The sequence below is a fragment of the Crocuta crocuta genome, unplaced genomic scaffold (genome assembly GCF_008692635.1).
Source record: "Crocuta crocuta isolate KB4526 unplaced genomic scaffold, BGI_CrCroc_1.0 scaffold84, whole genome shotgun sequence".
In the NCBI taxonomy this organism is placed as follows: Eukaryota; Metazoa; Chordata; class Mammalia; order Carnivora; family Hyaenidae; genus Crocuta; species Crocuta crocuta.
In genome coordinates, this window is record NW_027530213.1 from 3,333,937 (window position 1) to 3,347,713 (window position 13,777).

General features: G+C 42.8%; 1 protein-coding gene across 2 annotated transcripts in view; it reads right to left on the reverse strand.

The window, feature by feature from the left end:
* Nucleotides 1–13,777, reverse strand: part of DYRK1A (dual specificity tyrosine phosphorylation regulated kinase 1A) — a 146,943-nt gene that overhangs the window by 132,992 nt on the left and 174 nt on the right. The window contains exon 1 of one of the 2 annotated variants that reach the window (XM_077765447.1): nucleotides 8,365–8,382. The exons of the other annotated variant lie outside the window; for it this stretch is intronic. The gene's annotated coding sequence lies outside the window, so the exon portion shown is untranslated. Of the gene's footprint in view, nucleotides 1–8,364; nucleotides 8,383–13,777 lie in introns of those variants that run through there. 2 annotated transcript variants of the gene reach the window in all.

Genomic DNA, 13,777 nt, shown 5'->3' on the forward strand with positions numbered 1-13,777 from the left:
AAAGAATCCCTCAGACATAAAACGCGTTTACACATTTTTGTTTATTACTGGAAAAAATGAATGAACCAGTAGCACAAGGCATCAATCCCAGTATACTAGAACTTTTATCTATTTCTTCAATTAATGGATTATAGAATCTCTATGATCCTCTCTCTTTTCTTTCTACAGGTGTAACTTTAGGGCACGTAACGGTTCAACTAGGTTTTCTATCATCTGGAGACAGCATATGCAATCTGCTCTGATGATGCTTAAGCAAATTTACTTCCCTACATCTCAGCCTTCTCGCTTATAAAACAGAGATACGACCAACTACCTTGTAGAGTTGCTGAGAATATTAAAATAACTAATAATGAATATGTACGGTGTCTGGCCCATAGCAGGCAATCAATTAATAATAGCTATTGTTACTATTATTATTAAACAGCTTATTTTTTAAAAGGATAAATTCACTGATCTAAACTTCTTTAAAAAGCTGCCAACACCCTTAAGATCCAAGTTTCTATTTTACATGGTACTGTAAATGTTCTCCCCTTTACCTCCTTCCTGTATTACCACATATAAAGCAACAAACAGCTTAAAGTACTCTAACATGCTGCCACTAAAACCAAGTTCAAGAAATAAACAAACAAACAAAAGGAAGGGAGGGAGGAACCGCTCACTCTGTGATTCCTTTACATTTCTCTGCAAGGAGCTCCTGACTATACTGAAAAGTCCCAGGAGGGCAAGGGCCAGGTATGTCCATGTAACTCCCTCCCAAGGGCCTAGCACAGGGCCAAGCACAGAGAAGAGAGCTTCAACAGCTACTGAATAATTCTGAGTATTTGTTTTTCTAAATATTTACAACAGACTTGTCACTGAGAAAGGTTTCAGAACTATTTTAAACAAATCCCTTATAAACTTTTAAAAGCTCATTCACCTGGGGGCGCCTGGGTGGCTCAGTCAATTAAGCACCCGACTTCAGCTCAGGTCGTGATCTCATGGTTCGTGGGTTCGAGCCCCGCGTCGGGCTCTGTGCTGACAGCTCACAGCCTAGAGCCTGCTTCAGATCCTGTGTCTCCCTCTCTCTCTGCCTCTCCCCTGCTCGTGCTCTCTCTCAACAATAAATAAATGTTAAAAAAAATTTTTTTATGGCTCATTCACCTGATGAGATCAATAGCCAGTAATTTTCTAGCTACAAAACTCGTTCTTTAAAAAAAAACAAAATCCGGGGCGCCTGGGTGGCTTAGTCGGTTAAGCGTCCGACTTTCGCTTAGGTCATCTCACGGTTCGTGGGTTTGAGCCCCGTGTCAGGCTCTGTGCTGACAGCTCACAGCCTAGAGCCTGCTTCAGATCCTGTGTCTCCCTCTCTCTCTGCCCCTCCCCTGCTCATGCTGTCTCTCTCTCTCTCCTAGAAATGAATAAAACATTAAAAAAAAATTTTTTTTAAAAAAAACAAAATCCACCCATACAATGAACTTTCCCTAATCATTTTCATTCTGTTGTCCAAACCTGAAAAAGTTAAAGCCAAAGAGCATCCAAACAAACCAGTCTTTGCACTTCTGTCACTTTCTAGATGAAGTCACCGCTAGCGCTTATTTTAAATGTGAACCCGACAGCATCTACTGCAAATGCCAGACTGTCATTCCAGAGATCACTGCAGAATGAAACTCACTCTGCTGGCTAGGACTGGGAAGAGTATCAGGCTGATTCCCTCCACAATTTTAAACCTCTCCAAATGAACACTAAAGACTGTACCTATTTCAATAAGCTACAAAAATGATGTGTTCCTTTAACAATCAAATCGAAGTATATAACATAGTCAAATATACTTTAATAAAAAATCAAAAGGCATGATGTTTCTAGTCCATATTCCTAACATCAGGCTTCTCACATAAAGTAGCTATTTCACAGGCCTTGCTAATGGATCCATAGGTAAATAATTCTTTTTCTTGGCTACATGGCTTTCCAGTCCAATCTTTAAGAAGATAGTTCTTGGGTCCTTGAGACCAACTAGTAAAGATCGAAACATGTAACTCATTGATTCACTCAGCAAACAAAGGTTTACTTAGTGCTTAGTGTGTTCGAAACACCTGCCAATCCCGAGGACTGCAAGGGTGAGGGGGGGCAAGCCACTGCTCCTTCTCTCTGAAAGGCGTTAGTCAAATAAGCACTAAAACAATTATCAAGTGTCATAAGCACTGTGGAGAAAACTACAGCAAGACAGAAGATCTTAAAAAAAGAAGAGATGGCGGGGGCTGGGGGGCCGCCTTCTCTGACAATGTGACATGTGTGCTGAGAGCGAAAGAAGAAACGGAGCTCACTTCAAGAAAGGGGTAGACCTACTGGCGGAGGCAGCAGCACACGCCCAGATGGGGTCCTGGACGGGAAGGGAAAACTGTGGAAGTGCGCTGGGGCCACGCCCCCCAGGGCTGGGGTCCTGTGACCAGCCAGAAGTCTCAATGTATCATTAAAAAGTTGTTCTTGTTCATCTTTTGCTCAGATCGCTCTCCCATTCCTGCCCATGCTACTGAACGTTCCTCCTTCCTCGCCTCTCCCTACACGTCCGCAGCCTTTATGCGTCTCATCTCCGTCTTACTCAGCAAGAAGCCTTCCTCTCCAAGCTGCGACTCCTGAGTCCTCAGGCTCCTGTCTTCAATTCCTTCCCTCTGCAGAGCTGACTCGAGTACTGCTGAGTAACCGCAGGCCTTCGGGCCACGTCTTAGGTAAAGTCACCTAGCTTTCCTGACGTTTAGAACTAGACCATAGAATCATTACAGAGAAATTGAAAAAGTGAGATTAGACGATAAGACACTCAAATGAGATCCTAACAATTTTCCTACCACTGCTAGTTTGAAAAAAATGTTTACAAAATCTTCTGTACCACGGAAGTAACGTCATTCGGTAATGAATGTGTTCGAGGTAAAGATGAAGTTACGAAAAAAAAAACCACTACTGAGATGACAGTTGTTCTTTTCAAGGAGAAATGATCAAATCAGAACAAATTTTTCAGCACACAGAACTTGTCTTAAAGACCAGAGTCCTATTTATACCCAAATAAACTTTAACTCAAAGTTACCTGTCAAAAGGACTCCAAAAAAAACGACAAAAAATTTGACCTTCAAAAAGCAACGCCAAAACTTACTCAATTTCATGGACTCTGTGTTCCCTTTAATGAGAATGTCCACTCTGGACCAAGTCTGTGAGCCTACTCCAGGGGTAACAGGACACCCCCCCCCCCAGGCCCCACCTCCCATCAGGACACGCAGGTAGGCTCTGCCGACACCCAGGCCCAGGCCCCAGCTCCATGTAGGCAGGGTTACACGGCACCATGCAAACACCTCATGACACAAGTATGTTTTAGATTATTGGTCTGATAAGGATACACGTGAAAATAAAGAGAACATGAGGTTTTTCAGGGAAACACAAAGACACTCGGTCACATGTTCAGCTACTCTACACTTTCCAAACCACGTATTATGATACAACCTTTTCCTTTCCAGAGTCACACCTTCCGGCACTGCCTTCTCCCACTGCCCTGTTTTGAAGCTCATCTTTAACGGCGCTACAAATGATTTCCACCTGTCCTTACTGGAAGCCTGACTACACTCCTAATTCCATCTTCAGTTCCTTAACAGTTCCTTCAGGCAGTCACGACGAAATGTTCTCAACTGTCCCACTAAAGGAATCATCTGTGTACCATACTGCTGGCGAAGTTCAAGCCTCTCCTTTCTATCTCCACAAATTGGGCCACACTTCTGTTTGAACACAGCAATATTCACTTGTTCTGCTAAAAATTAAATAACAGAATTTTTATGGTGCTCCACACTTGGCTCTCCCAGCTCACTTGTACTTTTTACCTCTTCTTATTCCTTCAAGCCTATACCCCTACAGAGAACGAGCCTACCTTCCAGGCCCTCCTAACTGTGTCATCTCCCTAACCCAGACCCATCATGACTGCCCTGAGCAAACGCCTTCAATTGACCCAAATCAAACGCCTCATAATATATAAGACCCATCACTGTCGTTTCTCAGCTGTGCCTATCCCTCCTCCAGCATATCTTTCGCTTGCTGTCTCTGTCTGTCTGTCTGACTCTCTCTCTCTCTTTCTCACACACACACACACAGATATCTGGGCGCACGAATCTGTCATTCATTCTCCAGAGTCACCCCTCACTTCCCCTTCTACCACAGGTCACCCACAGGACCACCTCCCGCAGACGGTCAATTCCCCAGGTTCCACCAGGGCTCTGTCCCCCCTCCTGAAGGCTTCTTGCTCAAACCCCCAGAATTCTTATTCCTATACATCCTTCTAGCCCTTCACATGTCAATACCTCTCCCTGTCTGCAGCCAGTCTCAACCATGGTAATGGTGCTACAGCTATGTCAACACTAACAGCACAGGGACCCAAACCTCACTCACCTCTGGGGTCAGAGCTCCTACCACCACAATGTGCATGCCTCATACAGAGGACAGCCAAACATTTACTCAAATGAAGGGGGACAAGAATCCCCTTTTATAATTTATCAAAGCATTTATAATTACAAGCATCTACAAGTTATCCGTAGTTATCCGTTTTTCATTCAACAGAACAAAGAAATGCAGAGAAATCAGAAAATATTTTCAATTATAGGTCTGGCAGAGAATCAATATTTCATTTTTTTAAAGTACAAAACTCAGAGTACAACTTAAGATGTTCAAACTCACTCATAAAAACAATGCAAATCCAAACAACTACACATCACACTCACCTATTAAACGGACAAAGATTCAAGACTCTGACAACACCAGCATTGGCGAGATCTGGAAAACTGAACTCTCAGACACTGCTGATGAAGTATAAATTGGTGCTACTTTTGAGAAGACACTTTGGCAAAACATATTCAAATGTGCGTATACTTGGTGAACCAGTAATTTCCCTTTGAAATGTAGAATCTATGGTTAATGTTCTAGAGAACACAGTTATATGTGCGCAGTGGATGTACACTGTAGCACTGTTTAAAACAAAAATACAAAAACAATTCAAATGTTCTTTAATGGAGACTGATTAAATTGGGGTACATCCGTAACACGGAATACTCTCTAACCATTAAAAACAACAGGGAGATAGCGGCCAATAGGGGAATATGTCCAAGATACAGCAAGACACTTAAGATGCAAATCTGTGTGTTTCGCATGATCCCATTTACTTTTAATTCCACAGACACTGTACACACACACCCATCCATCACAGTGTCTATGCACTTTTAAAAAAATAAATAGGATCAAGGGTGCCTGGCTGGCTCACTCAGTGGAGTATGCAACTCTTGATCTTGGGAGTCATGAGTTCAAGTCTCACACTGGAGGCAGAATTTACTTTAAAAAATGCTAAATTTTAAAAAATAATAGGATCACACTGAACATACAGCTCTGGTAACACACACATATAATAACTGTTTATTACATACTACATATATATTACTATGTATATATAGATGCACATATATGCACAGGACATTTCTGGTAAGAAAACAACTACTACCTACAGAGTGTGAAGCGGGGGCAGGGGGGATAAGACAGCATTCTATAGGGCTTGAGTTTGTTTTTAATCATGAGGACATTATTACCTGGTGATCTTTAAAAATTAAAATTCCCTAAATCATCAGAACAATTCCTTATATGTTTGATACGGTATAGGACTGCTTAAAAGGAATGATGAACACGGAGGAAAAAAAGCCTTCTACTCCCAATAGTCACTCAATCGGGTGAATCTTCAGCAAAAGTATCCACAGTTTCATTACCAACACTCCTACTGACAGGAGGCCAGAAGTCAGTCCAATACCACCAACCTCTGGCCACCAGAAAAGTCTCCAACAGCCTTTCCAGGACTTTACCACAAGCTGACATTTCTCCAAAACATGCCCTTGGTCTTGCTCTGGCAAGGGCACACGCGCTCTGCTCTTGCCTCCCCTTCCCACGAAGCACTCTTATTAGTGCAGGTGCTAATCTCCAATTTCCAAAATGACAGCCAGCTAATTCATAAAAATAAAATGTTAACTTGATATACAGATAAAAGACATTCCTCTGGGAATATTTCCACTTTAGGGAATTCAGCTCTTTGCTAAATCTAAAGGAATGAATTCGGCTGTGAGAAGAGCAGATTTTGGAAAAGATAGTAACTTGGGGACACCTACTTAGTTCCTTCTACGCATGCCCGACAGGCACCTACCATCTCCCCTCACACTGCAGGGCATGACCCTGTCCACTAGAGCACAGAGATAACACCTTATTTAAAACCTCAACTTCCCACCTTTAAATCTTCACTTGACTCCCTCGATTTGTTAAAAGGACAAGTGATCTAACTGTTCCCAACAATGAGCTCACACATAAAACACAACTATTTGAGAATAACCTGTATCCCTATAAAATCCCAATGCAGTTAGTACAGGTTCCTCTCCTGTGTTTGTATAAAGAACAAAGAACCAGGAGCCAGGAAAACATACACCAGCCCTAGAGACCAGCTTATTCTGGAGAACTGGTTAGTCATTAAGCTTCTTTACATCCATTTCCTGCTTTAAAATGAGGAAGATGAACTCTACGAATGTTTCTCAAAATGTTTCTACCATACCAGGATTACCTGGAGACCTAATTAAGAAAATAGATTCCTGGGGCACCTGGGCCCCTCAGTCCATTAAGCTTCGGAATCTTGATTCTGGCTCAGACAGTGATCTCACAGTTCATGGGATGGAGCCCCGCATCCGGCTCTGTGCTGACAGGGTGGAACCTGTTTAGGATTCTCTCTCCTCTCTCTGCCCCTCCCATGCGCGTGCACTCGCTCTAAGAATAAATTCATGGACAGACAGGCAGATGGAAGGAAGGAAGGAAGGAAGGAGATTCTGGAGCATCACCCCAAACCTAGAGAAAGAGCAGTACCTGAGCTTGGGCAACTCTCAACTCTGAAAAGTTCTCCAGAAGCCTGTTTGAAAACCAGTAGTCTCTCAGGTCTCCACTAGGTCTAATAATAACACTGTATAGTTCAAAGGAATCCTAGATCCTCTTTGTTCAAACCCACAGAAACTTAAGAGGAACATAGTTGGGGAGTAAACGTATTTCTAAACATGACTGCTATCATCCTTACAACTTCAGGGACTCAAACATTTACTGAAAGCCTGATAAGACACAAGTGTTATCCCAGTACTGCTTGCTGAAGGTGTGAGTATGAAAACAGCACAGGGGTGCCTGCGGGGCTCAGTCGGCTAAGTGTCCAACTTCGGCTCAGGTCATGATCTCACGGTTCGTGGGTTCGAGCCCCACATCGGGCTCTGTGCTAACAACTAGCTCGGAGCCTGGAGCCTGCTTCGGATTCTGTGTCTCCCTCTCCTTCTGACCCTCCCCTGCTCACTCTGCCTCTCTCTCCCTCTCAGAAATAAAGAAAACTTTAAAAACAAAACAAAACCATAGCATAGAAATACATACTAGAAACTGCTAAAATAAAACCCAAAAGCTTAGATTCCAAATACCAGTTACATAAAATACAGCCACAGCAATCAAGAACCATGTTTCTATGAGAAAACAGTGTCGGTAAAATAATGTGCTATTAGAGCCAAAATTCCTTCACTACTAAAAGTTCAGCTACATTTTTTCTAATCTGACCATATATGTGTATACTGCAGATACTAACTAGTAATCTATTTAAATTTGCACGCCACAGTTCAAAAGTTTAATGACCAATATGGAAAATAAGTCATATTAATTAGTACAGTAAGTGGTCTTTTCAAGGCTTATTTCTGTATGTTTCTTCCAAAACATTTCAAAGTGTGACAGAAAATGCTTCCCAATCCCCCCATTCTCCTCTTCTTCAGCAGAAACAGACTTTCAACCAACCAGCTACCCTGCCAGGCACCATATATCCCAGCCTCCTTTGCAGCTAAATGTGGCCACCTGACCAAGTTTGGGCCAACAGATGTGAACAAAAGTCATGTCATGCAACTTCCAGGTTCGTCTTTAAAAGGAGATGTGCTTTCCCCACATGTGCTCCCAGATGGTGGACATGGTGGGGAACGGTCTTCTACCACACAGAAAACGGGGTTTCCCTAAGCACAGGGAAGGAACCAAGGTCTCCTCTACCAGGCAGCCACTGTATTAGCCTCAAAATTACTTCCAGGAGAGAGAAATAAACTTGTTTAAGCTACTGTATTTAATCAGAACAAAGGCCCAAACTTGTATTCTAATTAATGCATATAAAAAGTTAAAACGTATAACAAATATTAATAACTACTTACTAATTCAGTAAAGCTGAAACTCTAATTATAAATTCTTGGGTAACCCCACCACTGAAATTACTTGCTACTGCACCGACTTGCGTTTAACTGGCATTTTACACTTTTGCAAAGCACCTCATTACAGTACCTCATTCCACAGTCTCAAACTCCTGGGCAGGGCAGCTGGCGCTGCACACGTTCGGCATGTAAAACACTAGGGCTCAGAGAAGCTACTTTGCCCAAGATCACACAGCTATGGAGTGGTACCAGGACAGGATTCGGCACACAGGATCCTCATTCCATCCCCTGTACGCGCCTACATGTATCTACCCCTGCTGGACTGGAACGGGGATCAAAGAACTATTCTTGTCCAGGTGGAAGTTACCATCTAATGGACAGAAGAGACAGACATTAAACAAGTAGAATGGTGAACATGTATGAATAATTCTACATGCATCTGCAATAAGAGCTATTAAAAAAAAAAAAAAAAGAGTCCTCTAAGAATGCACAGCCAAGGAACCCGACCTACACTGGGGTTTGGGGGAAAGCCTCTCTGAAGGAGCAGCATCTACCCTGGGACCATAACCATGAGTCTGAATGGAGAGGAGAACAAGGAGGGAGAAGAGAGAGGAGAAGGCTCTTAAGAAATGCGTATGTGTTGCCCCAAACCTCGCAAGAGCCCTACGGGAAGCTCCCCGAGCCCCATGTTCCGGAGGGGGAACCAACTCCTAGCAAAACCCCACGGGCGCGGAGCGCGGCAGGCCCTGCGAAGCCTCGGAGCCCCTGCGCAGCACCACGTCAGGCCTGCCCTCCTACCGCAGTAGCTCGCTGCCTCAAAGGCCATCTGTAACTAGACCTTATCCACACCTCGGATGGTGTCAGAGCATCTCCTTCCCAAGATGTATATACCAGGATGCGAACCCTAACCACAAATATCCATAAAACTTAAAAAAAAAAAAAAAATCAACTCTTGTCGTTGGAAATTTGATATACTTAGAAAAAATAACAGGGTTATTTAATGAACAGGGATGTTATGTAAAATAAAGAGGATGCTGAAAACCAGATTCGTTCCATGTTAAACCAGTTCCCTAAGCTCCTCCCCGCTGATTTGCACAGGCACTTTAATTAGGGGAACAGAAAATATAGGAAACAATTCAAGAGTAAAAAAACATCTTAAGCTACCATGCACCATCTACTACATATGAGCATACGTCCCTCAAACAAACAAAAATAAGTATCTTGTCAAAACTTTAGTAGTACTAGAAACTTTTCAAAATCCCCTTCTAGGGGCGCATGGGTGGCTCAGTCAGTCAAGCGTCCTACTTCGGCTCAAGCCTTAATCTCACAGTTTGTTGAGTTCCAGGTGGGCATCGGGCTCTGTGCTGACAGCTCTGAGCCTGGAGCTGCTTCAGACTCTGTGTCTCCCTTTCTCTCTGCCCCTCCCCCACTTACGCTCCAAGTATCTTTCTCAAGAAATGGATAAACATTTAAAAATATTTTTTAAAATAAAATAAAATAAAACCCCCTTCTAGAACAGAGGTGCATAGCTCTGGCAGAAGAATCAATTGTCAAAAAGCCCAAGTGGTTCTACATTAGCACAAACTATGCCTGTGAGGAACCACATCATTTTAGATATTCAAGGTACTGTAAGCTATTAACTCCAAAAGAAAACTTTAACTCGTTATACAACTCTGAAAGTAGGATTTCAAAGCAAAAGCGTAACTTCTGAAAAATGTTTAGCTGGCCTATACAATTCAATACTTCCAAACCATGTTGTTTTCATACACTAAAAAATGAAACTAAAGCTGCCTATAGCCACTATGTTAGGAAACAAGACTTGTCTTTAATTACCTAATACGGGCCTTTGACTAATTATTTTTGTCCTGTGAAGCCAACATTTCATTTTCACATAACCAGCAATAAACTTTATAGCTCTAGCTTAACACTATAAGAAGATTTCAAAAAATGTATTCATTTAGGGGCAACTGAGGAGTTTTAGGTAACTTGAAATAATTTGATGATTTTTTTTCCCAATTAAACAAAAACTTTAGCCTCCCAAAATATTTAATCAAAACTGTGTAAGGTATGGATTAGGAATTACAATCTCTCTAGCCATCAACACACTGCCCAACGTTTAAGATAATATATGGTAAGAAGTCTTTTTAAAGGCATGGGGCACCTGGGTGGCTCAGTCGGTTAGGCACCCAACTTCAGCTCAGGTCATGATCTCGTGGCTCAGGGTTTGAGCCCCACGTCCATCTCTGTGCTGACAGCTCAGCACAGAGGATTCTACGTCTGCTTTGGGTTCTATGTCTCCCCCTCTCTCTGCCCCTCCCCTGCTCATGTTTTGTCTCTTCTCTGTCTCTGAAAAATAAATGCTAAAAAAAAAAAAAATTTTTTTTAAGGCTTAATCACTAAGTATACTCAGGTCCCACAATACATTTTGACAAGGCCAAATGTGTTAGCACCAAGTTTCAGGTGACCATGTTTGATAACTTCAAGTAACATCTTTACTTGTAAACAGAAAACAGGTACAACTATCAAAACACTCAACAGAATGTAGAGAGTCTTCCCTCACAGCTGAAATTACCGATAAGGAATACAACAAAATTGTAAGAGCAACAAATTTTGTGTTAAGTGCTACGTTCTTTATAAAGAATCTTCCTGGAAGTTTCTGCGTTTTGCTCAGTTTAAAGGGTTATTTTTTTTCTTCTTGGGGCAATGAGAGCAATTGCTTGGGGGTGTGGGTGTAGGAAATGTGAAAGTTCTTTGAAGTGAGAGAGAAGCCAATTCTGAAGCACAAAGATTGACACCTTTATCACAAATACCAAGAAAGTCAAAAATGAAGCCTCCTGTTAAACTTACTATTACTAAGGCAATTCCCTGTGCACTCATAATAAAGTTCCTTCTCCCTAAAGTTTCTTCCCTAGATACTTGCCAACCATAAACACGCATGTAAAAACATCCCTAGGAATCTAACTAGCTAAGCGGTTCTTATTAAAAAAGAAAAAAAGTTTTCAAGTAGTACCCAAAATTCGATACAAATTAGCATATTCGTTCTTTGTTTAGTTTCAAAACAAAGGTCCTTCTATAGCTTCTAAGTCATCCTCAACTTTGCTTCTGCAGATAAATATTCATAGCACTATAAAAACCTACGTATGTGAATTCTCTAAATACCAGTTGCTGCACCTACCACTCGCTACCTCCCCTTAAGTTATCAACACATTAACTCTCCATAAATTGAAACAGGACAATCATCTGACAATATTCCAGGAGGGGAAAATATCCTAACCAAGGGTCTTTCTTTTACTATCCACATTTCCAAATAAGACATTGCATTAAAATGGAGTATTTTCATTTATTTTGAACGTCAGTTCCCCTAAAACACTGGACTAACTGGTTAATTTTTGAATCCCAGCATACAGTAATTCTGTGTCTCTCAAGTTTCTAGTAAGTCCCACCAATATGTCTTTAAAATGTTGAAGAATCTATGTTATACCTAAACTCCAAATTCCTTTTAACAAAGATCCCACCAGCTCATTCAGTCCATTTCCCACCCCTAATGATCATCCATTCCTTCAAATCAAAATCTTTTTCAGATTTTTAAAGTGTGCCTTCACCTTACACAGGGGTGACCCTAGTATAATGAATTTCTGAGCTTATGCCTCTTATGAACGTTTTATCCTGTCTTACAGAACTTGGTACACATATTACCAGGAGTCCTGAACTTTCTGATGAGGTTGGAAGTGTGAAAGAATTTGGACAGCCAGCATAAGCACAGGGCCTATTTCAAGGCAAATCCTCCAAAAGTACCAGGGTACTGGAGTGTAAGTCATGTGTATATTAAAAACCTTAACTGTAACCGAATAAACTTTTTTCTTAACTGCTGTTTCTTTGAAATGAACTTCTAGTCTCACATTTATAGTCTGTCTGAAGATAATGTTTCTCTCAAGGTATCTAGACAATCAAAACGTGACAAATTTAAGAAAACAAAAATTAAAGGTAATTCCACTGAATTATTAGAACTCCCCAAAATCAAATTAAATACACCCATCCTTAAACGTGTTGTATATGTTAGGTACAAGGGGTTACAAGGGAAATCTAATTACTCAAAGATTTGCAAATTCCTAAAAATAACTTTACACAAAACTTTCTCATGACTCATCAATACTTAAATGATGCCTACCCTTAGTTAAAATTAAGTGTGAACAACAAAACGCACCGAAAAATATTTCTTAATTCCTTCCATTCAATAAGTGCCTACGTAGTTTGGGGCGGGGGAGGAGGGTGGAGAACGGACAAGTTTCAGTTCGAGGGTCTCCTCTGTGTCTTTCCACTTCCACAAACGACAAACTTAACTCCATGCTCCACACTGTCGGGGGCACAATCTCTGGGTTAGAACCCCGAGTCATTACACACAGATCACTCCAAAATTTGCCAGTGTTTAATAACAATCGGTTATAACCTAGTGATTACGAGCCCAGGCTGGCTCCAGACTCCTGGCGTCCCAGCTGTATGACCTTGGGTGAGTCACAGCTCAGTATTCTCATCTGTGAAATGGGTTAACAATTCCTACCGGTAGGAAAAGCGAGTTCATATATGTAAAGCCCTGAGAATACCGCCTGGCACTCTTCGTCCTGATCTTTAAAAAAAATCCGTGTGAAAACAATACTACACGGTGTCTTTTCTACCAACTTGGGCGGAATTCAAAAACCAAATGGTGCTGGCATTCAAGTGCTGCACCTAGATTACAAGGTTCATATAATCTAGGGTTGGACGAAAAAGCAGAGGGCATTCGTCAGAATCACTCACTAATTTTGCCATTTTTAACTATTTCCGAATAGGGAGGGGCCTTCCGCGAGGTGTTAAGAAATTCAGCAGCTTTGGTGGATCTAGGCGAGAGCTGGTCTGTGCCCGTAAATAGACTTGTGAAGTTTTGTTGCAATAGCCAGGTTATCAATTATAATTTACGCATTCTCAACCACCAGCTCCTCCGGCTGCTGAGCAGGTCATCACTCCACCTCGAGTGGCCGGGATCGCTTGCACTCCCTGCACAACTTCGGAGCACGCCGAGTGCCCTCGCTCCAGCACACACCCCAGAGGGCCGCCGAGGGACCCGGCTCCCGACCTTCCCCGGCGCCTCGCCCAGCAGCCAGCCCCATTTTCTTAACCCGTGCATTGTCCTTGCGGAGAACCCCGGCGGATCCCACACTGGTGGGGACCGAGAGGAGGGACGAGGGAGGAGCTGGGGAAGAGGATGAGGAGGAAGAGGAGGAGGAGGAGGAGGAGAAGGAGAAAGACAACCTCCTCCCCCCCGCTCGGGCGACCAGTGAAGGTCTGGCGCTTTCTCCGGCCCCCAGGCCCCGGCTCCCGGGAGGCCGCGGCCCCGGCTCCCACCCTCCCCAACTTTNTCACACACACACGCACGCACACTCGCCCTCGCACACGCTCACTCACACACACTCTCACACTCACACCGGTCCCGCCCGCTCGCCGGCGGCGGCAGCGGCACCAACAGCAGCAGCAGGAACAGCAGCAGCAGAAGCGGCGGCGGCGGCGGC